This window comes from Camelus ferus, chromosome 36 (genome assembly GCF_009834535.1).
Source record: "Camelus ferus isolate YT-003-E chromosome 36, BCGSAC_Cfer_1.0, whole genome shotgun sequence".
NCBI lineage: Eukaryota > Metazoa > Chordata > Mammalia > Artiodactyla > Camelidae > Camelus > Camelus ferus.
In genome coordinates this window covers 14,754,640-14,776,736 of record NC_045731.1, presented here as the reverse complement: position 1 = coordinate 14,776,736, position 22,097 = coordinate 14,754,640, and the positions used below count along the sequence as shown (strand labels likewise).

The 22,097-nt window shown below is 43.2% G+C and overlaps 1 protein-coding gene across 2 annotated transcripts in view; it reads left to right on the top strand.

Annotated features, from left to right (window-relative positions):
- The first annotated feature begins 1,631 nt into the window (after positions 1-1,631).
- The window catches only part of CTNNA2 (catenin alpha 2), a 944,841-nt gene continuing 924,375 nt past the window's right edge, over positions 1,632-22,097 (top strand). For both annotated transcript variants that reach the window (XM_032474170.1, XM_032474172.1), the window contains exon 1: positions 1,632-1,813. The gene's annotated coding sequence lies outside the window, so the exon portion shown is untranslated. The remainder of the gene's footprint in view (positions 1,814-22,097) is intronic.

Sequence of the window (22,097 nt, the reverse complement as noted above, 5' to 3'; positions counted from 1 at the left end):
TAGCGGGGCCTGCTTGCTTCCTACTTGCTCCAGTCCACGGTATGCTTTTTCCGTTTTCCACTCTGTTCCTATCTTTTGTCACATATCACTTGGCACTCGGCAATTACTTCCTGAAGCACTTCCTGTACCTTCTTTAGCATCCTTCTCATGATTCCATAGGCTGAGCCAAAGGGTAAAGCTCGCTGGGAGGAGCACGCGACAACGCTGTCCATGGTCCTGAAATATCTTTCTAGGCTAGTGGGTTTTTAAAGCCTGCATCTGGTGACTCTTGTCCACTTTCTCTCTGGAATTTTTAAATTGGCAAAGTGCTGGTGACAAGGACAAAGAAAGGCAAAAAGGTATTGGGAGAGAAAGAGTAACGGACAGAGATACTGGTCTATAGTCACTGGCTAGAGTGAATAAGACACATGAGTTTGACACAATCTTAAAACAATTGCAGATACCAGTTTGGGAATGAGACGGGGATGTAACAGCTGACGTTGCCAATAAGAATAAGTGTAAAAAATGCGTGTACCATGTGTCACAAAGCCGTGCAACTGTCAGCGTGACAAACACACTGATGCCGGTGGGGCGGAGGCCAGTTTGCATGTTGTGAATGTAGTATCACTTGTCATACCAAATTGCCAGAGGTTTGTTTGTTTTTATTTTTCTCTCTTGAAATTAAAAAAAAATTCACTTGGCACTGTGGCAGAACAAAGGTAACTGTCTCTTACGTTTCACATCTGATACAGCTGTGCTCCTTTTTCGGATCTAACACTTTTGTAACACTTACATTCCACCACCATCAAACCCCATTTGATGGTGGTAAACAGAGGATTCGCTCCCTGAAATCCCGGTGTAAGTTCCGTAACTGACATATAACCCCCGCGAGGACAAACGCCGTATACTAAACATTTCGGATATCTCAAAATGCCCGAGTGGAGTACCTGGTACAAATTAGGGGCTCAGCTATATTCCTTGATATAAACCACAATGCCCCCTACAGAGACAGCACTCAGTAAAGGCTTGCGAAACGAGCAAATGTTTCATTTGTTTTAACACTTCCATACCCTTCTAGGTCCTTTTTAAGTCCAACCCCCCTCCTCTCGGCGCCCCAGGTCCCAACAAACCTCCCTCCTCCGTCAGTCACCACCTCGGCTGCGCCAGGGCCCTGCCCTCCTCCTGCCACGCGCCCTCTTGGGCTCACCCTTTCTTCCTGCTCTGCAGCCCACGTCCCCTTCCCGCCCAGGACCGCTCCCGCTCTGGGTGTCCGGTCCTCGGGCGGCTCACCGCGGGCCCGCCCGCAGGGCAACGCGGTTGTCATGGACACGGCACCTGCGCCCTCCGGCCAGGCCCCTCCGCCGCCGGCCCCTCCCCCCACCTGCGGCGCGGCCGGCCTCGCCTCCCCAGCCCCGCCCCGCCCCGCCGGCTCCGAGCTCCCCAGGCCGCGTGCGCCCCCGCCCGCCCCCACCCCGGGCCTCCCCCAGCCCCGCGGAGCCGCGGGGGCCGCGGGGGCGCGCGAGCGAGCCGGCGGCCGCGCCTGCGCACTGGCTGCTTCCCCTAGCGGCGATCCGGGCCGCTGCCGCTCGCGCTTGGGCAGGACGCGGGGCGGGCGGGGGGAGGGGGGAGCGGCTGGCTCCCAGCCCTGAGTGAGGCGGAGACCCGGGCCGGCGGGCGGAGCAGGCGACGCCGCACCTCGGCCAGAGGCGGCTGCAGCAGCTGCTGCCCTCGTCCCCGCCGCCGCCTCGCCAGTCGCTTCTGTGGCTGCCCCTCCAGCTGCGGGGAACGGGCGAGAGAGAGGAGGAGAACGAGAAACTCCCACCGACCCACAGAGGTGAGTCCCGGGCAGAGCATCCTCCATCCTTGCCTGCCTGCCTCCCTCCCTCCCTCCCATCCTCGCCGTCCTCCCCTCCCTCTCCGCTCCCCAGCCCTCCCGCCCTCATCCTTCCCAACATCCCTCTCTCCTCTCCCCTCCTTTCTCCCTTGCAGCCTTTCTTTCATCCCTTTCTTCCTCTCTCCCAGCCCCACTTCCTTCCCACCCTTTCTTTCTTCCCTGTCTTCCTTGCATCCCCTTGCCTGAGAGCGCAGCAGCTCTGGCTCCCTTTCCTCTGGTCTCCATCTCTCTTTTCCCCCCTTTCTTTACCCTTTCCCCGGTAGGAGATCCCTTGCCTGGTACAATTGTCCGGATTCAGGGGCTTCCCCCTCCAAATTGGGCACAAATACTGAGAGACACACTCTTGTACAGTGGATGCCCTGTGGATCTCCGTGTTATTTGGATTAAGGGTCAAGTTGGACAGAGTACTGGGAACTGGAAGGAGAAGAGGGTCGAGGAAGAATCTATGGGTTGGTGCTGTATTAGGGTGGGGGCGGGGAGGGTTGTTACTTAGACATGTTGCCAGACCGCCCCCGCCCCCGCCCCATGCCCCTCTGTAGCAGTTTCCTTTTTTCCTTCCGGGAATTACATATTCCCAGTGTCTGTCTCACAAATTTAAAACCCAGCTTTCCCTGCTTTGATTGTCTCTGTGAGAAGCCACCAGGAAAAAAGAGAGGAAGAGAACAAGAGAGGAAGAGGGGAGGGGACGGAGGGCGGTGGCAGTGGACGCTTGTGTCCTTTCCCCCTAGGCCTCTTTGGGTTGATATTTTCAAACCACCCGCCTCACGTTTGGCTTGGGGTTGAACCTTTGTGTCCTTAGTCCTGTCACTGCCTACTTCGGAGGCGGAAACTCCCCAAACTTTAATGTGTGTGCACCACGGCATTATTTATGGAATGTTTTGGTCAGCATACAAAACACTAGGGTGGACTGACTTGGGAAAACAGAGAGCAGAAGGGTGGAGGGGACGCACCTTTGTTCATCGTGAGTTAACTTCTAGAGGAGGACAGTAGACAGTCTGGAGTGATGAGGTGATACTCCGCAGGCTTATAAATAGCCCATTTTGGTAGCATTCGCTGCATGGTAGCTGTCAACGGATACCCTTACCCCTTCTCTTCCACCTGACGGAAATCGGGAAGCTGTCTGAAGAGAAGCACACGGTGTGACTCTGTGGTTTGCATCAGTGGAGAAGCTGAATGAGCCCTGCGACCATTATTAACAATTTCAAGTTCCTGTTGGGTTTGCCCCACTTATTTTCACCAAAGGATGTAGTTCGCTTTGCTCTCTTTCGCTTGCCCTCTAGCCCCTTCTATTATATGTAAATGATAGTTTGACAGTGTTCCTTTTTTGCAAGCCTTGCTGCTGAAAACTTTATCCGTCCACGGCGGGACAGCCATGCCTCAGAGTGTTTAGTGTGTTCGTCATTTCTGAAAGATCTGAGAAACGGTATTACTCAGACACGGAGTATTTAGAAGCCTGTATTTTGTTCTATCTATAGGATCCTTTAAAAAAAAACAAAAAATGAGAAAAACCCTTCATATTTGTAGAATAGCTGTGTTTTATGTTTGATGAGTGTGTGGGGAGGGACAGAAATTAATGGCAGATTCAGTGAAGCTGCCAGTAAAAAAAACTATGCTGTGGGGTAAATTATTGATTTTTTTTCTCTTCATTTAAATTATTAGTATGCCAGCAGAGCAATATGCACGTTTGCGTTTTATGGGAATGTAAAGCAGGAGTTGAGATGAAGAGAATTACCTTCCAAAGTGATTGAGTGCTGATTTGATGAAGAGCTGACACAGTTAATCATCTGAATCAGTTGTGGGGAAGTGTGTGGTGTTAAGCATGATGGATCCACCCCCTGCCCCAACTGCCCTTGGTAGGGATGCAATTCCATTAATGGCCTGGCTGACGCTTAAGCCATGTGGCAGAGGCTTGGTTGAATTATCAGGGTTACCAACATCCGGATGCAGAATTACAGTCAACCGTGCCGTGTGTGGGTGGTTACATGGCTTAACAGTTGTCGGGGGGAGTGCTTTTTCGTGGTGGTGGTGGTGGTGGTCATTTACCTGGAACGCCATGAAGCCAGTGAAAGACGTTGGTAGTGATTGTATGTGAATATAATAGGATAGGTTTATACTCACTTCCTTTCACATGACTCTTCCCCAACACCTCTACTGCTTTTTCCTGGTGGCGCATCATGGTTGTGCGTGTGGGGAGGAGGCAGCCCCACAGTCAGCCCTGCTCCTCTTTGACTGCAGTTTGCTACACAGAGCCATGTGGGTGTATGCCTCTGTTTTTAATACTGTGCTTACTATGAAAAGTAAGATACTTTTCATTTGCCTTCTTTGTAAACATTCATCCACTTAGTGAAAACAAAATTTACGAGGTTATTAAAGAAGAGAAAGGAAGATAGCATTTGTTTACAGCAAGATCTTGGGAGAGACTTGAGTAAAATATGAAACAGAAGAAGAACCAGTGTCTTGAAAACACAGCCTGCTACTCTGATCATTATCCAGTTCACCGATTAAGACCGACTTCCTCTGAAGAATTTAAGTTCTAGAGGCTTCTGCCTTTAGTTGACTGGACCTTAAAGAATGTGTGGTACAGATAAAGACCCAATAGAACATCTTACAGACCCTGAAGGAAATATTTGGGGACATTCTCTGTGCCTTTTTCAGAGCTCTTAAAACTGCTCAACCTGAAGCTAAGTGTATGAAGTAGCCAAAGGAAGTACAAGACTCTCTCTTTGACCTTCGCTGACAGCCTAGTGGAGGAGAACAGGTATTTGTGTGAGGTCGTATTCCACAGTGGCAAAGAACAAGACCTTTGAAGAGAGGTTTAGATTCAGGTACCAGCCCTCCTTAAGGTGTAGAATGTTCTGCCCTTGTGTAGTATGTGAGTCTTTGAACTCATCTACAAAGTGGGAATTACGGTAGACCCCGATGCGTGGGATTGCTTCAAGGGTTAAATGCGTTCAGCACGGTAATTGGAGTAAGCAAAGGATGTATCAAGCATTATTATGATTAGGAGAAATGGCTTAGAAACAGCCCAAGACTGTATATGGTATTTAATGGAAAGACATGAAAAGTGAGCTAAGTGGTTAGGGGGATGCTGAAGAGGCAGATGTGTACGTAGCCAGAGGAAGACTGTCCTCAGGAGCAGCACCAGGGCTCAGACACGGCCTCCTGGGAGGGACTGCACGGGGTGTGGGTTCCACGGCTGGAACTGTCGCCGAAAGGGAAGAAGCACCACGTGTCTGGGAAGACGAATCACTGGAATCCTGGGGGGGGGGTGTTAAAGGCATGATACATGTACAGTTGGAATAATTACACTGTCACTTGGGACGAGACCACCTGTGTTGGAGGATCCACTTCATCATGGAGTGTGCAGCCACCTCGGGGACCTTGTTTGAGCTCTTTGTCTCACCCAAAGCCCCACATCAAGACACGGAATTCAGAGCCTGTGTCACCGTGAGGACCCAGAGCATTCTTTCTACCTTTTCTTCAAACTTCAAGACAAAGAGAAACTTGACCTTTCTAAACAATAAATGTTTAATATTATGATTGTCATGACCTTCTCTTGTTTTGCTTGAACCCATGAGTATTCCAGGACCGTATCTTGGAGAATAGTAACCAGGATGATTTTGTTTTGTTATATAGAAATCCAGTCATCGTTAGGACAATTGTATTTCCAGGGACTTTATTTTTGCTTCATTGTTGACTTTGCCTTGTTCCCGCAGTCTCTCTCTCTCTCTTTTTTTTTTTTTTGGTTGGTGTTCAAGATTATTAATGATTCCAAGAGTGTTATGCTCTTCCAGGTGTTACCAGGAGGCTAGAGCATGGTGACAACAGAGAATCTGTCTAGGATTGTGCGCTGAGCAAGTTAAATGTCTGCTCAGCGTGGGGTGATAGTTGCTCACTGGCTACGTCTGTTGATGTGCCTTTATTTATGGTTGGTGTTCGTTATCTATTTTGAAATGTATATCCATCAAATATTTATCCAGCAGCATAAATTATATTTGAATTGGGTTATTTTTATCAAAAAAGGATTTCCAGAAAAACCAACCTGCAAGTTACAAGAGTGTCTGTGGTGCTCACGTTTAATCCATTTTTTATAGATACACACAATTTCATTCCTTCCTCCAAAATAATAAAAATCCTCTTATAATTATATTGTAGTTCTAATGCTACACAAAGTTGGTCTCTTGAATATTATCTTAAGATGTATAATTGTGAACAATGGGTGTTTTTCCAGAAGCTAGAAGTTTAACAGACAATAGACTATAGCATTTTAATTTTCTGTTTTGAGAGTTTTCTCAATTTCTGATGTTTTTAAAGATGCAGCATATCTAAATAAAACATTTTCAAATGTCTCACTTCTAGTCAGTTTCATATGAAAGCATCAGTGATCTTTGACAGACTACTTTTAGACATTTTACTTTTCCTCATAAGTGAATTTTTACCTTGGAGATGAATTCTAACTCACCACAGATCTGCATTCTGCAATCTGTTTGAGATTATTACTTGTAATGCTTTATAAAAAACACAGTGATAGTCTGAACTTACAAAGCTTCGTTTTATAGGGCTTTTATTCCTTCTTATTTAAAGGCTGTATCTGTGTATACAATTCTTAGACTAATATTTTTCGGATGTGAAGACAATGTGCATTAACAGGAGTGAAAAATAAGCAATTGTATTTTCTATAAGTTAAGGTGATGACCTAAGGGAGAGGTAGAGTAAGGATGAGAGAAAATTAATTAATTTTGTTTCATCTATAGAGTTGAAACAGTTTTTAAAATATTCTATGTATGTATGTATGTATGTTTGGGGGGAGGTAATTAGGTTTATTTATTTATTTTTAATGGAGGTACTGGGGATTGAACCCAGGACCTCGTGCATGCTAAGCCTGCACTCAACTCCTGAGATATACCCTCCCCTCTGAGCTGAAAATATTAACTGCCCGTTCAATTACTAGGATACGTTTAACATTTTCATATGTATAAACATTTTTATGTTGTTCATTACACATCTGCAGTAAATCCAAGGATCTTTTTTTTTTGTTTTTAATGGTGCCTTGATATCTCACAACTGAAGCCAGGAATTCTTGATTAGGGGTATGTCAGTTCGCCCACAAACTACTCAGAAACCACAACGGCTCCATAAGTGACCAGAGGCTTTGATGTTCCCATAACCTAGCAAGTGGGCTTGCTGCCTGCTGTGCAACAGAAAGGCCAAATGCCAAGGCAATGGACTTGTTCAGAGAGAAGAGGCTTTATCGCAGGGTGGCCCACTAAGAAGATAGGAAGCAAAGATCAGATCCGTCTCCCCATCAACCTTTGAATTTTTCTTTTTTTTTTTTTTTGGAAATAGTGAGCAAGAGGGTGGGGAGAGGGTGTGGGAGGTGGGTGTAGATTTCAATGTAAGGTTCAGGAGTTCTCTGTGCAGCCCCTGTCCTTGATGCCTCTTCCTGGGTTGCACGTGTAAATTCCAGTGTCGGGGGAGTGGGGTTTCAGTACGTGACCTCTGGTGGGTTTTTGACCTGTGACATCCAAAGTTCGCTCTCAGGCGTTCTAGTCCTTCAGTGCGCCCGTGGGAGGGAGGGGCTGTTGGCAAGCTGTTCCCATATCTACGGTTTCTCTGACACATTGCCAAACGGTCTTGGTGTTCTCCGTGTGTCATTTTGTTTCTATCTTGTTTCTGCCTTATGAGCTTTGAGCTGTAAGGTACAGGATCCAGTTCATTCTCATCTGATTTTTATTGTGGCTAGACAATAGTTTGGTGAGAATCCAGTCTTCCGACTTTATCTTAAATTCATAGGGCTGGAAGCAGTTGTTAAACATCATTAGTGCATTTTTCAGTAAGGAGGTAGAAATGTCCCTTAACTACCTCGGAAAGAGCTAATTGTCCTCAGCTGTTTCTAGGAAGGGCGTCCCTCAATCCTTGAGAGTTAACCACTTGTCCTCCATACCCTTCTTCAGGCATTGATGCCTCCCCAGAGTCATTTCACAAAATATGTTTTTCCCCCTCTCTAAAATGCAGAAATGGCATAAAAAGTACATACAGAACTCATTGGGAAAAGTGCCTGCAACTAAATTTATCCCTCTATTCACTTACGCTTCTGTGTATTTTTAAAATCACATTACCTAACATGAATTCATTCAACAGGCTTTTTTTTTTTTTTTTAAATGCCTGCTCCATGCAGAGCATTGGGCTAGAAAGTATAAGTTTATAACAGAACTGAATGAGAAATCAGGACACCTGGGTCCTTTCGCAAGGTTTTTACCCCCCTAATTATATGACTAAACAAGCCTCCAAGGCTTATTTATTTAATCAGTATTTTAATTGACTTGGACTAGATGATTCAGTGTCTTCTAGCTATAAAATCCTATAATTCTGCTTGTGTTACTGTGTCCAAACTCGTTCTGCCTGCTGCCCGACAGGCCAATAAATCCGGAGACGAGGTGTTGGGGCAAGGAATAGCAACTTTATTTGGAAAGCTGGCAGACCGAGAAGATAGCAGACTAATGTCCTGGAGAACCATCTTCCCCAAGTCAGAAATGCAGGCTCCTTTATAGCTAAAAAGGGGGAGGGTGTGTGGTCGGCTGTTGCAAACTTCTTGCTGTAGGAATTCTTTGTTCCTGCAGCTGTCCACGTGGGTCAGGTCATGGTGCCCCTGTAAAACCTCCAACAAAACAAATGTTATTTTCTGTTCTGCAACTTGTCATCTTTTTATAAGTGCAAAAGTGTTCATAGCCTTTAAGGTCAGAGTCTTGAGAACAGGCTCTCCTGTCTAGTTTCAGGCTAAAGGCAACATTATTTTACAGAAGGTGCAGGACCAGCAAGACTGAGCCTAGAAAACAGGGCGCAGGGTTGAAGCCAAAGGAACGGATCTAATGTGGAGTCAGATTTGTTCTTTTCTGTTACACTTGTGAGTTTTCCTTAAAATTTCAGGGTATAATGATTTATTTCTTACAGTGTCCCATTTTTTTTTTTTTCTTTTGAGACATAAACTACTGCTGCATGAGGAGAACCTTCACCTTCAGTGGCATGTGCTTTCCCTTCTCCAAGAAACCTGCAAATTTAGTTTCACTGAGTCTCTGGGCCAAGGGGGAACTAAAGAACCCATCCCTTTCTTACCTCCCCAGCCTCACCTCTCTCTTCTTTTTAAAATCATTCCTGGACGGGGGATAAAGTCAGTGGCTACCTCCATGTAGGGACTAGCCCAGCATACGTTTGTCTTGTTTGAATAATGCTACTGTCTTTGAAACACTATGTGGCACTAATGAATTTGGAATTAGGCAATGTATATTTATTTAAGAAGTTATACATACTTGAAGGTTAAGAATGTCTTGCTTATTCCCTAAATCTCATCCCATAGGACTGTGCAGGCACCTGTCTTACACCCAATCCAGCTCCAGATTCCCATTACATTTTTAATAAACAAGTTTGTTGAGGTGTATTTCATATGTATCATAAAGTACACGCATTTTAAATACTGTTGTGTTGGTAAATGTACCTGTGTAACCACCACTGTAATCAAGGTACAGAGTATTTCCATTTTCCTAAAAAATGCCCTTCTACTTAATCTGTTTCTTGCCTCTGGAGGTTAGTTTTTCCTGTTCCTGAAGTGATTATAGATTGAATCATAGAAGTGTACTCATTTTTGTCTCCTTTTTTCCTTGTGTATGTGTTTGAGATTTGTCTGTAAATTTTGAGTATATAAACTTCTAAAAGAAATTATAGGAGGAAATCTTTGTGATTTGGGGTTAGGCAAAGATGTCTTAAATAGTACCCAGCAAGCACTAATCATGCAATTAAAAGCGAAAGATAAACTAGACTTTATCAAAATTAAAAAAAAAAAACTTTTGTTCTTCAGAAGACACAGGATTTGCTGCATTTGTGTATCTATCTCTATATAGCTGCGAACGGACTAATTGTTCTAATTGTGCAGAGAATTCTTGCATCTCAATAAGGCAAACAATCCAACTGAAAAATGAATAAAAGATCTGAAGAAATATTTAATGAAAGATATATGAATAGCCAATAAGCACATGAAAAGGTGATTAAATCTATTATTCACCCAAATAATGAAATTTAAAACCCCCCAAATGATGCGATGGCACAAACACTAAAATGGCTAAGTTTTAAAAGACTGACAGTATCGAGGGAACTGAAGCCCTCACACGTTGCTGGTGGGAATATAACGTTTTTCTCCTAATGTTAAAACTACTTCTGCTGTACAAACCTGAAATTCCACTGCCAGGTGAAGTGAAAACACAAAGACATTTATGTGAACATTTAGCAGCTTTACTCAAAGTAGCTTCAAACTAAAAACAACCCAAATATCCCATGAAGCCCTATCTTAAAATTGCTTTTTTGAAGTAGGAAGCAAAGGTGCTGTAATCGTTTATTCAGACACGTGCTGTTCGTTCTGTGTAACCTGGCAGCAGAGCAGAGGAGATGCGTTCAGAAAGATTTGTAACAGTGACAGGAAGTCCAGAGGGTGGGCGGCTCCAGGTGTCCGACCTCAGCTCAGCCTCCCCTGTCTGTCCTTCTCTCTCCCCGCTTCTGTGTCCGGACCTCATGCTCAGCGTGTCTGGGGTGGCTGCTGCAGTTCTGAGCACCCCATCATGCAGCAGTGACGTCCCTTCCAGAAAAACAAACAAACAAACAAACAAAAAAGAGGAAACTTCTGCTGAAAGTCCTCCATCACGACTGATGTCACTGGCCAGCATTAGGTCCCCAGTCCCTCAGCAGAAGAAGGAAAGGAGTGCCGTGTATGACAGGTGTAGACTGAGGCAGATCCCCTGCTGGGCTGGGCTGGGGTCAGCATCCCCTGAAGCCCCTGGCTGTGTGGAGGGGACTTAGCACATAGCTGGGCTGAGTGGCAGTTCAGTGAAGGAAAAGGGCAACGGATGTTGGTCAGCAGGCAGCAGTGTTTTGTTATGATTTGTTTAGAGGCCTCCATGATGTTCTCTGATGTTCTCAGTCTTGAGAACGTGGGGAAGAGGCTGAAGCAGAAAACTAAGACCGTAGTCACCGTTTCTGTTGCTGTGGGGATGTGTGCAAGCACAGGTGACAGACGTATCCCAGGAAAAGAGGGAGGAGGAACTCGGATCCTAGCTCACAGCGCGAATGGAAAGGCAGGGAGTCTAGATCCGAGGGAGTCGTTTGCAGTGGGCGAGCACACCCACAGCGGCGGGCAGAGCCAGGCACACCGGGGCCCGCGGAGCTGGGACAGGAGGCAGAATCAGTGCTGGCAGTAGTCTGGAATCCAGGCAGGCAGACTCGACTGCAGTTTGCCCATCTGTGAAGTCAGGGCCTCCGGCAAGAAGATTTTTCATGTTTTGCTTGTTAAGGCAGAAGCTAAAACAGTAATTATTGTCCATTTTTTCTTAAAGGTGTTCCCAGCCTCTTTAGATTCTGTGTCAAGGATAGGAGCTACGCCTTGGTTTTATTTTATTTTTTTCTAATATTTCCTCCCTGTTACAAACCTGGGCCCCCATTAGGGCCTGACTAAATGCTCACTGATTGAATTAAGTCCCCAAACTCACTCTGTCTTTGAACGAATCCTACAGGATTCTGTTTAACAAAATGTTGCAGTCACTCATCAGATACTTTCTTACAAATTATTCAGAATGCTCTTCTGGGGTCCACAGTCCTGGGTCCATATGTAAGTAAGATACAGTACTTGGCCCTGTGAGTTGACAGTCTAGTAAAGGGGTGAAAAGCACCTGAATGGGTTTACTTCCAGAGTGTGACAGCGTGTGCATTACAGTGCGGTACTGACTTCTCGGCGGCTTGGGCCAGAAGCCCAGGCAGACGCACGACTGGAAACGTTGCTGGAGTGAGGGATGGGAGACGGGTGGAGGAGGGGGTGACCTTGCATTCATGCTTTTAAATCAGTCCTGCCTTGCTCTGGGAACTGGGACAGGGGCTGAGCCAGCAGGGAGATGGGATCGAAGAGCACAGCAGAAGGAGAGGGGAAGTCACGTCCAGGAGAACGGGAACTGGGGTGCTGGTCACCGCTGAGTTTGGCAGCTGGGAAGTGGGACTGAAGTGAGGAGGAGGGGCTGGGGGTCGAGAAATATTTTGGCATTATCTGTGTAAAAGTATCTCAAGAATGTGATAACAGAGGATACAGTTTCAAAAAGAACTTGTTTTGCCATTGACACTTCAACAATACACGCCTATTGTAGAACACTTAGAAAGCAGCCAGAAAAAAAAACTTGAAAATAAAAATTACTGCCGTCCAACTATCTAGTGAACATTTGGTGAAGTTCTAGTTTTTTTTTTTTCCCTGTTGAGTATATCTGAATTTATCGCACAGAGGTCTTTTTAAAGCATAGCTGAAATCTAATTTTGTGTTCTAATTTTTTTTAACTAAGCCTATCTAAGTATTTACTGGGATAATACAGATTGTCCCTCCGCATTAATTTCTATGTGATGGTGTACTGGAATTTAAGTCTTCAGTTTTGGGCTATCAGCCGAGGTGAAATGTTTGCATCAATCTGCCTTCAGACATGGGCCGTGTCATGGGCAGGAGGCTGACTTGGGGAGTCATGAAAGTGCCTTGAAGATATAGATGGTCAGCGTCTGTGTAGTGAGAGAGATGTGTATTTTATACTTACTTAAATGGTCACATGATACTGTACACCTCATTTTTACTTCACATACAGCTTAGCTGGTAATATGAATTATCACCATTTTTTTTCTCTGCTGCGTACTATTTTGTAGTGTGATTATGCCGTGCTTTATTGAATCCTTATGTTTTCATAGGCATTTCCTTTGTTCCTGCTATTTTGCTATTTCAGACAATGCTGGGGTGAACATCCTTATATCAGTTTCTTGCCCACGTAAACTAGTGTTTATTTTTCCGAAGGACAGATTGATAACTGTAATTTTGGGTCATGAGATATGTGTCTTGTCGATTTTAATAGTGGGTGCCTAACTGCTCTTCAAAATAGTACTAATTTATTTTCCATCAGCAGATATGAAAGTGCGTATTTCCTGCTCTTTGACTAATACATGATAATTTTAAACTTGGAAACACTTATCAATGAATAGGAAAGAGTGGTAGCTCTTTGTCATGTGAGTTTGCTTCGCTGATTTCTAGGAAGGTTGTTTATCTTTTGTTTTTTGGACTAATGGCCTCCTGTTTTGCTTCTGCTGTGACGAGTGTGTTCATATCTCTGCCTGTGTTTTTCTCGTGGATTATTTACCTTATTTTAATTTATAAGGCTTGTTTATTCTCGGGGTATAAAAACTTCTATTGTTGTTAAGCTGTTATAACTACTCTTGCTTAGAATATGTTGTGATAGCCATTAAGTGATGGTTTTCTGTTTTCCAAAGTTCCTCATCTTTTTTTTTGATGGGAGGGGTAATTAGATAGATAGATTGATTGGTTGATTGATTTTAATGAAGGTACCGGGGACTGAACCCAGGAACTCCTGCATGCTAAGCATGCACTCTACCACTGAGCTACGTCCTACCCCCCCCCTTATCTATTTTTGTATATTTTCTTCAGAAGGATGTAATAACCAGGTTTTCAAGTTTCTAAATAACATCTTTGCTATTTAAATGGATATTGTATTTAATTTAAGTCAATTTGAAGGGGAAGTGACAACTGTCTAATTCAGTCTTTCTTTTGCCATGCCTCTTCATTTGTCACAGTCTTCTTTTGTGTGTCCCACAGTATTACAGATTGTTTTCTTTGTAGGGAAAAGTCTTTCTCATTCTGTCCTATGTTTATTGCCATCTTGTTTGTAGTTTCTCTTGTTGTTGGGGAAAGTTTTCTTTTCCTTTTTCATTTCCTGAAAGAGTGGTGTAGAAATTACCCCTTTTGCTTTTTGTAATTGGCTTTAAATCCAGTCGCCTTATTGAAACACTTTATTAGTTCAAGAAATTTGTTCTTTGTCTTGTGTTTTTCTTACCAATTTGTATGACCTTTTTATATGTTATGATAGCAGTTTATGGTTCACATATATATATATGAAAATTAAAACATATTAATACTCACAATTTTCTTTTAGTTTTTTTCCTAATTTTAAATAAAAATACCTTTTAAAGCTAGATTTAGTATGAATGAGTCGTTCTTCATATATGAAATACTTTGCACTGTAGTCTAAACACCCTTTTTTGTTTTTAAAATTATTCTCAACATTTGTATCTTCCATAGTAACCCAGATACATTATTATATTTACACCACCATCAGTATATTTTTTTAACCTTCCTGTACATGTAAAGTGTATACATGGATGTCATGTACTCACTTCCAAACATTCACTTAGTAATTTTCTAGGTCTTTGTGAGTATTTCTGTGTGTGACCCTTCAAATACATCAGTTACGTCTTTTCCAGATCTTAGACTAGGTCGAGTGAGCCGTGTTCTGGTGATGATAACACGCTTATGAGATTGCTCACGATATTGAACTTTTAGAAATGTGTCAAAATGACTGTTCTTTGGCTGTCTGATATCTTAAAGACCATCTTGCCAGCATTTCCACATTGAAGCTTCATGCTGCACACCACAGCCATCCTGCAATCAGCATTGCTTTCTTAGAAATGCGTTAAGTATTAAGACAGTGGCCGGTTCAGTAACACTAAGGAGCTTTGGAAGTCTCTAATTCTTGCCCAGAATTTAATTTTTTGGCACTGGATCTTTTTCAAACCTCAGGGGAAGCTTAACTTTGGTTTTATTTTCATGATCTTCTTTTATGGTGAAAAATTACTGTTTTGAATGGAAACACTTCACTGATTCTGCAAATTGAGAAAATGGGCAAATTGCCTTGGATTGTAATTATTCATCTGGTCTAGGCTTTATGCATACATATCAGTATTGACTTATCATTAAAGAACCCATCACCTAAAATCCTGTGGGCCACACTGAGATACTGTAAATAGATGAGGTAACTTTACTGTTGAAAACTGGGACTTTTCTCTGTAGAGTGTGGAGTACAGATGTGAAATTAGGAGCAAGTGCCAGTTGATTCACAGAGTTGTAAGATATTTGTATTAATGCTAAATCACTAAACCTAGTTCTCAGAAATGTCATTAACTTTATAATAGTTCTGTTTGTTCCTAAAGAATTACACAAGAAGTGTGCGTTACAGTGTAATTAGTATCATAGGTTTGAATAAAGATATCACTGAACAGAATATACCTGTTCTGTGTTCTAGCCTGCTTGAGTAATTTGAGATAGATCTGTTTCTCTGGTGAAATTTTCTTGCTGCCTGGCTGCCTGTGGAAAGAATTTTGTGTTTCTGTTATGAATAGCTAATCTCTGAAATCCAGATATATTATGTTTTACTTTTGCTCACCTTAACAGTTGCAGAATTGTCCTTAACAAAACGAGTTAATGTACAAAAGTAAATACTTCTTTTTGAGCATTTATTTAACATATTTTATATCCAAATTGTAAATATGTGACATCATTAAAAGTTGTATTAGGTAGAATGTTAACTTTGAACAGATTTCATTTCTATATTAACTATAGCTATAAAAGCAACTTATACTGTTACTATTTTGCCTTTTATTCAAGCAAGTGCAAACATGTGGTAATATGAAAATATCAAAGACTTGTAGACTGAAAATTCTAACCCCTAAACTAAAAGAACATGAAAACCTAAATAAATGGAAAGGCATCCACGTTCACAGATCGGAAGACTTAATATGGTAGTGTTCCCCAAATTCATCTACAGAGTCAATGCTGTTGCTGTCGAAATCCCAGCTGCCTTTTTTCCTGAAATCTACAGACAATCCTAAAATTCAAGGGGAAAACAAGAACAGCCAAAAATAGTTTTTAAAAGGAGGAACGAAATTTGGGGACTCACTCTTCTCAATTTCCAAACCGACTGTAAAGCTGCAGTCATGCAGGCGGAGTGGCGCTGGTGTGAGCGTTGGGCGTGCAGATCCGTGGACTGTACCCAAGAGAAAGGAAACGTCAGTCCACACAGAGCCCTGTACACCGACATTCGTAGCGTTATCTGTTACAGCCAGAAAGCGGAACACACTGATGGGCATCAGCTGAAGGATGGATAAACGAGGTAGTATGTCCAGGCACTGGGATGATGCTCAGTCATGAGCAGGAGTAATACTGATGTGTGTGAAAATGTGAAGAACCTTGAAGACATTATGTTAAGTGAAACAGAACATCACATACTATATGATTCCATTGAAATGAAATGTCCAGAACAGACAAATCTCTATGGACAAGAAATAAGAGTAGTGGTTACCAGGGCTAGGGAAGGGAGGAGTTCTGAGTGAATACCAATGGGTGTGAGTTTTCTTTTTGAGCTGATGGAAGTTCTGGATGGCTTCACCTACTGGTTGTGCATACACCAAAACAAAACAAAACAAAACAGAAAAAGCCCTGACTTTTACACTTTAAAATGGTGAACATTATGGCATGTGAATTATGTGTCAATAAAAAATGTAAGGCTAACATGTCAAATAATTATTTGTGTTTTTTTTTTCCATTTGGAAATTAGAAAGTACTCCTTGTCATAATTTTAAATCATACATTTTTCACAAGAGATGAACTGAAAGCTAATACACATCATAGAATCGAATGTTATTGTTTTCCTGTAATGAGGAGAAGGAAAGTTTGGCTTTGAAAGTGGTATTTAACTACTACGCTCACATTGAGCCATAACATAGCTGAAAAAGCATTTTTAACTTGCCTTTCTTAGATAAGACACCCCGTTTAGAATACCAAGATGAATAAGACATGGCTTCAACCCTTAGGACACCCAATGGTATAGCACGACAGAGGCCATAAATAAATAGCCAGAGAATGTGGCAAGGAGTAGAGGTGTGGGCAGCACTCTGGATTGAAATAATGAAGGAGTATTTAAGGTCAAACAAAATTAGAAAAAAGGTGAAGAAGTTTCACATTTGAACGGGAACTTGGCAGAACGTGTAGACGTTTCTCAGAAAAATCAGGAAGTATCATCCAGGCTAAAGAGAAAGGATGAGGTAGGATTGCAGTTTTAGGGACCAACAAATAATATGGTTGCCGGGTGCTTAGGTGCTTAGAGGTGATGGGAAAGGTGGGGAGAACAGCCCTGGTTGTATAGGCGTCAGAGGGCTTAGGAGCCATCAGGATGCGAGAGACTGAGGGCAAAGGCAAAGGTAAAGGTAACTCAGATTTTTATCGCTTGTCCTCCTGGTCTAAAACATAGCTTGGGAGTCCGCTGATGTTTGGTTTGGGTGCCGTTAAATTGGAGGAGCTTACAGATGCGAGTTTTCAGTAGACATTTATGTGTAAGGTACTGGACTTCTGAGTTGTGGGCATTCAAGTTAGAAATTTTGGAGCGAAGACGGAGGTGGCAGTTTAAAGAAGTCGGCGACGTGTCCAGAGGTTGTCCAAGTGCTGTGAGAAGGTGGACTCTGCATCCCCCAGGACGCCAGTCACTTCAGGGAAGATCAAAGAATGAAAAGCATTTGATGAGAAAGAAAGTGAAGCATCCTGTGATGGTGTTGACAAGGAAGTCAAGAAATCAGCAAAGTGCAGGGTGAAACAAAAGCACGGCAGAGAGAGAAACGTTACTCTCCCTTCAAACGCTTGGTTCTGTTTTTCACCCAGAACGTACAGCGGCGAGGAGAGGCAGATCGTAAAATCAGATCTTGTTTCTGTTCGTTGCTTCCACCCCTGAGGTGTCTGGGTTTGACAGCCAGTGGAAGGAAGGAGGGGATGGGATGGCGCAGCCGGCTGGGAGGCTCTGCTGTGGCCAGAGCTGTGGCCGCCCTGCCGCCCGGTCTGCGGGGTGCCCGGAGCTCAGTGGTGATGACAGGAGGCAGGAGGAAGTGGCCAGCTCAGCGGCCAGACCGTGACCCCGTGCCCAGTGCACAGTCAGCTTCGAAGGCCGCCTGTGCCGTTGGAGTTGGTTTCCCTTCATCCTGATTTCTGATACTTAAGCCGGCAGGATTTTCCTTCTAGTTGCGTTTTCATCACCACACTCAACTGGTCGATTATTGGCACGGGTAACGTTTTAAAAATGCAGCTTGCTAAATGAAACTGTAACTCTCACGAGTTTATTGGTTTGTGCAAAATATGCTTTCAGTAAAGGAGGGAAGAGCCGTATCTCTCGTTTACCAGTGTGCCTTGGGGCTCCAGCAAAAAAAATTAAAATAGTATTTTACTAATGGTGCCCGTGTAACTAGCAGAAATACTTTTATTGGCAAAGAGGAAACATGTTTCAGGATATGTGGCCTCTGCCAAGTTGTTTTCACACCGTTGTTCTGTGCGCAGACAGAGTGGTCATGATTTTAGTGTCGGAGGAGGTGGAGGTGAGCCCTCCGTGAACTGGTTTTCTCAACTTTTTCTCAGATGGGAAGAAAGAGGTTCCCAAGTGTGCCGTGTTTCCAGGGGGGAAGGGTAATGAGATGCTGTCCCGAGACCAGGGAGGGTCAGGACTAAACAGAGGCTGCTGTATTTGTTCAGTAAGAAGTGGATCCCATGTTGACCTTTGCCAAAGTAGTTTCAGGAAAATGACCCGCTGAGAAATCGGAAACAGCGCTGAACTGAAGAATGACCGAGAAGAGCGGAGCTGGAAGTTCTGCTTCTCGAGCTGTTTGACAGCGTTGGGCGCTGAACGGCAGGGGAGGAGGGGAGGTGTAGAGGGAAAGTTCAGTTTAGTTTGTTGGTTTTAAATGGAGCAGCTGGAGCATGGGAAGACATCCTGGTAGGGGCTTCACTGGCAAAGCAGTGTCCTAACGTAGGTGAAGAGCAGAGAGTTGGAGAGTGTTGCCACTTTTTCAAAATGTTGTGCTTTATCCGCACAATGTCTGTTATTGCTGCCTGATTGCAAAGCCCAGAACTTGGTGGAGGGTTAGAATGAAGCTGTTAGTTTTGCTTTGCTTTATGTGACAGAGAAATTGCTGCAGTTTAGTTTTGTGATTATCATCCCCTTCTGTCAATCATAGCCATGAAGGAGGTTTATGATTTAAAGAAATCCTTTTGTAAAGTTAATGCCACGACTTGTGGCATTTCTACTTGCTAGTAAATAGACATTTTCCTGCAGTTGAAGGAGAAGTCTTGATGACTTACATATGCTTTTTGTTCCATTCTCTCATTTCTCTTGTGTGTAACAAATCAATTTATAAACACTAAATGTAAGACAAGCTGAGTTCTTAATTCGTACTTTTAAAAAAAGTGTTGAAAGCATTAGGAGTTGGTCCTCAGACATGAGCAATAGACTTATCAAACTTGGAAAATAATCAAATGTTATGGTTTTGCATTTATATACCTACTAATTAGGAAATTAAATGGCATTTCCATAGCAACAGAAGCAGTCTCCTTGCACACTTGTTTTATGCCTGCAGTGACGCACCACAGGGGGCCCAGGAACAGCAGCTGAAGAGCCTAGACAGGCGAGGTGTGTAGGTACTGATACAGGAGTGCACACGCAAGGGAGTGTTACTGCATTTCTGAAAGATAATGTTTGAGTTGCTAAAATCATGTCAGCAAATGTTCTCCATGTCAACCCACCAAATGGGCACTGACACTGAAAAGACCTAAAGGACGTTTCTGAAATGTGTCATGTACACAGGGATTTGGGAAGTACTTTCTCCAGAATTGTCAAGAATTCTACAGCCAGGTCACGGTGTGCTTGAAGATGCTGAAGTGACTAGTTTCTGTTCCACGTCCTTGAAATGGACACGGTTAATGGGTGAACCAGTGTTGCCCTCTCAGCCTACTTTGTCTCAGGAAGCGAAGTGACAGAGGTGGACCCAGACCCCAGTCCCTAGGGAGTGATTCCGCCCTAGGGCTTTGGGAGTGACTTCACAGGTGCTTAAATAAGCTTTTTGAGGCTCTCTGACCCCAGGGAATTTAGGCAGGTGAGAAAGAATGCTCTCTTGTCTTACTTCCTTGTAGCCTTTGTCCCAGATGTGTATGATGAGTGTGTTATTTTGCAATAGTACTATTGTGATAGAACTAAATTTAAAGATGATGATAGATGGATTCGTGAGTGTACTTCAGTCCTTTGAAAGTTTCCTTCCTGACCACATCCCTCTGGTTAAGTAATTGATTTCTTTTCACCATCATTTGACTGTTCTTGACATATGAACTTTCTAAACTCCCTTCTCTTGCTGGTTTCCGATAACAGATTTTGAACCACCCCAAAACCTCCAGGCTTAATTCTGTACCGTCTGCCTGTCACATAATTTCATCTCCTCTCTTTCTCCCTCCCCGCCAACCCTCTCTTTCTCTCTCTTTTCCTGAGTGTCACATCGCCCAGTCTTGATACACACCTGCACCAGATTAGTTTTTCATAGTTCGAATTTTCCTCGCTGAAAAATATTTGGTGCGTTTCTGTGGCTACCAAATTAAATCTGAGTACCTCCGCCTGCCGCTCAGAGCTCCCATGATCCAAGGGCAAGCTCATATTCCAGAAAGAAGTTCTCTGCTCCTCCCTGTGAACCCACTGCGCTCGTTACTCTCCCATGTGCCCCTTTTCTCCATCGCGGGCCCCTCAGACCCATTTTCTACCCAGGAGACATCCTGTGTGTTCTGTAGGTCCATCTAGTATGCATCCTCCCCTCCTATGGCCTTGTGTCTGAGGCCTTCCGTGATTCCGTCTCGCTCTCCTCCTTTCTGGTGCCCCACTTGGGTTGTACCTTGCTGCCCTGGATCCGTCCACATCCCACTGCACAGCCCACACACTAGGCTGTAAGTGTCTTTTAAGCTGGGACAACTTATATTCATCTAAGGATCCTTTGCAATCTGTGTCAACAACTTAGTATATGTTCAGTAAATGTGGGAGTAATTCAGTAGACTTATTCAACTTAAATATATTTATCCTTTTCAGACGTGAAGTGGATGGAAGGTTGTATCCATTTGAGGGTCTTTGGAAATGTCAACTTACAATATCTAAAAGGTTGACGGTTATTTCTTTGAGAATTAGGAAAAAAAAAAAAAACTCAGTGAGTTCCCGTGAGCTATTGTGTTGTGGAGTCTTAGATAATTTTTCTAAGATCATAACCTTTGCATTTTGTCAATCAGTATATTAAAGAATACACAATTTGGTAATTATGGTATAGATTATGCGTGACAGAAGGAGCCCCTAAAATGATTAGTATCTTAATAATGTCATATGTTTGTAATGGCTTGGGAGTGCCTGGAGGAGCATGAAGAATGTGTCTTCTGTGCGAGACTAGTCCTTAACAATGCTTCATTCAAAGCAAGTTCCGTAGGCCAGGAAACTTGGAAGTGATTTGTTTATTCATTTGTTTGTTTGTTTTAATAGTGTTTGAGAGTTTCTGTCATTAAGCAAGCAAACAGACCCAAAAACAAACAACAAAACATCTTTGGACTGCATTTAAATATCAGACATCCGGACACCTATATGCATTTGGCTAAATACCCCAAAAAACTAAAAAAAAAACCAAAAAACAACCCTCTAAATCCTGCCTTTCTCTGCACAGTCCTGCTGTAGTAACTGGCACCCTGCAGAATACACCAGAGGAAGTACTGATCAGAGGCATTTACAAAGCTTTCTATTAATTATTTTTATTGCACAAGTAATATTATAGTCAGGGAACGTTTTCTGGAAAGAGAAATTGTAACCCTTGTGTGCCACCACTGTGGCAAATGTTGTTTGCACCTCTGTGTTGCCCTTCAGGCTTGTGTGTGTGCATTTTCAGCATGATTGTAACCATAGTAGGCGTGTGGTTTTGTGTTACTTCTAAAATTGACAAGTAGTTTCCAATTGTGATATACATTTTGTAATTATCTTGTAATGGCCACATACTTCATTGCATTTGAAAAATATTGAGATGATTTCTGATTCTCATTTGCAGACATTTTAGAGACGAACACCTCTGTGTGCATACCTGTCTATTTAGAAAATCAGCGTGAAGATTTCAGGGCTACGTAGACTGAGTTGAAGGCTCGAGTGGGTGCGGCCGTGTTGTTTGCTGCAACTGTTGGGTCATTTCTGAAGCCTCCTGCCGCGTCTGGCCGTGCCCACGCCCTCTGCCGTCATGCTACCAACAGACACTCCATTCAGTTACTTCTGTTTAAGAAGTAATTCTAATTCAAGATACTTCTATTTAATCGACATGAAATAGAAGTTTGTGAACAGGCATTATGATTCTACAAGCTGATACAGGTGAAAATCGGTTTATTATAAAAGTAATTCACGGGTAACTTTTTGCTGCTCTTAACTCATGACCCTCTAGATGAAGATGTGCTTGTTTTAGTGCTAACAGTGCTTTTGGCCTGAGCTGCTCTTTTTCATTGTTG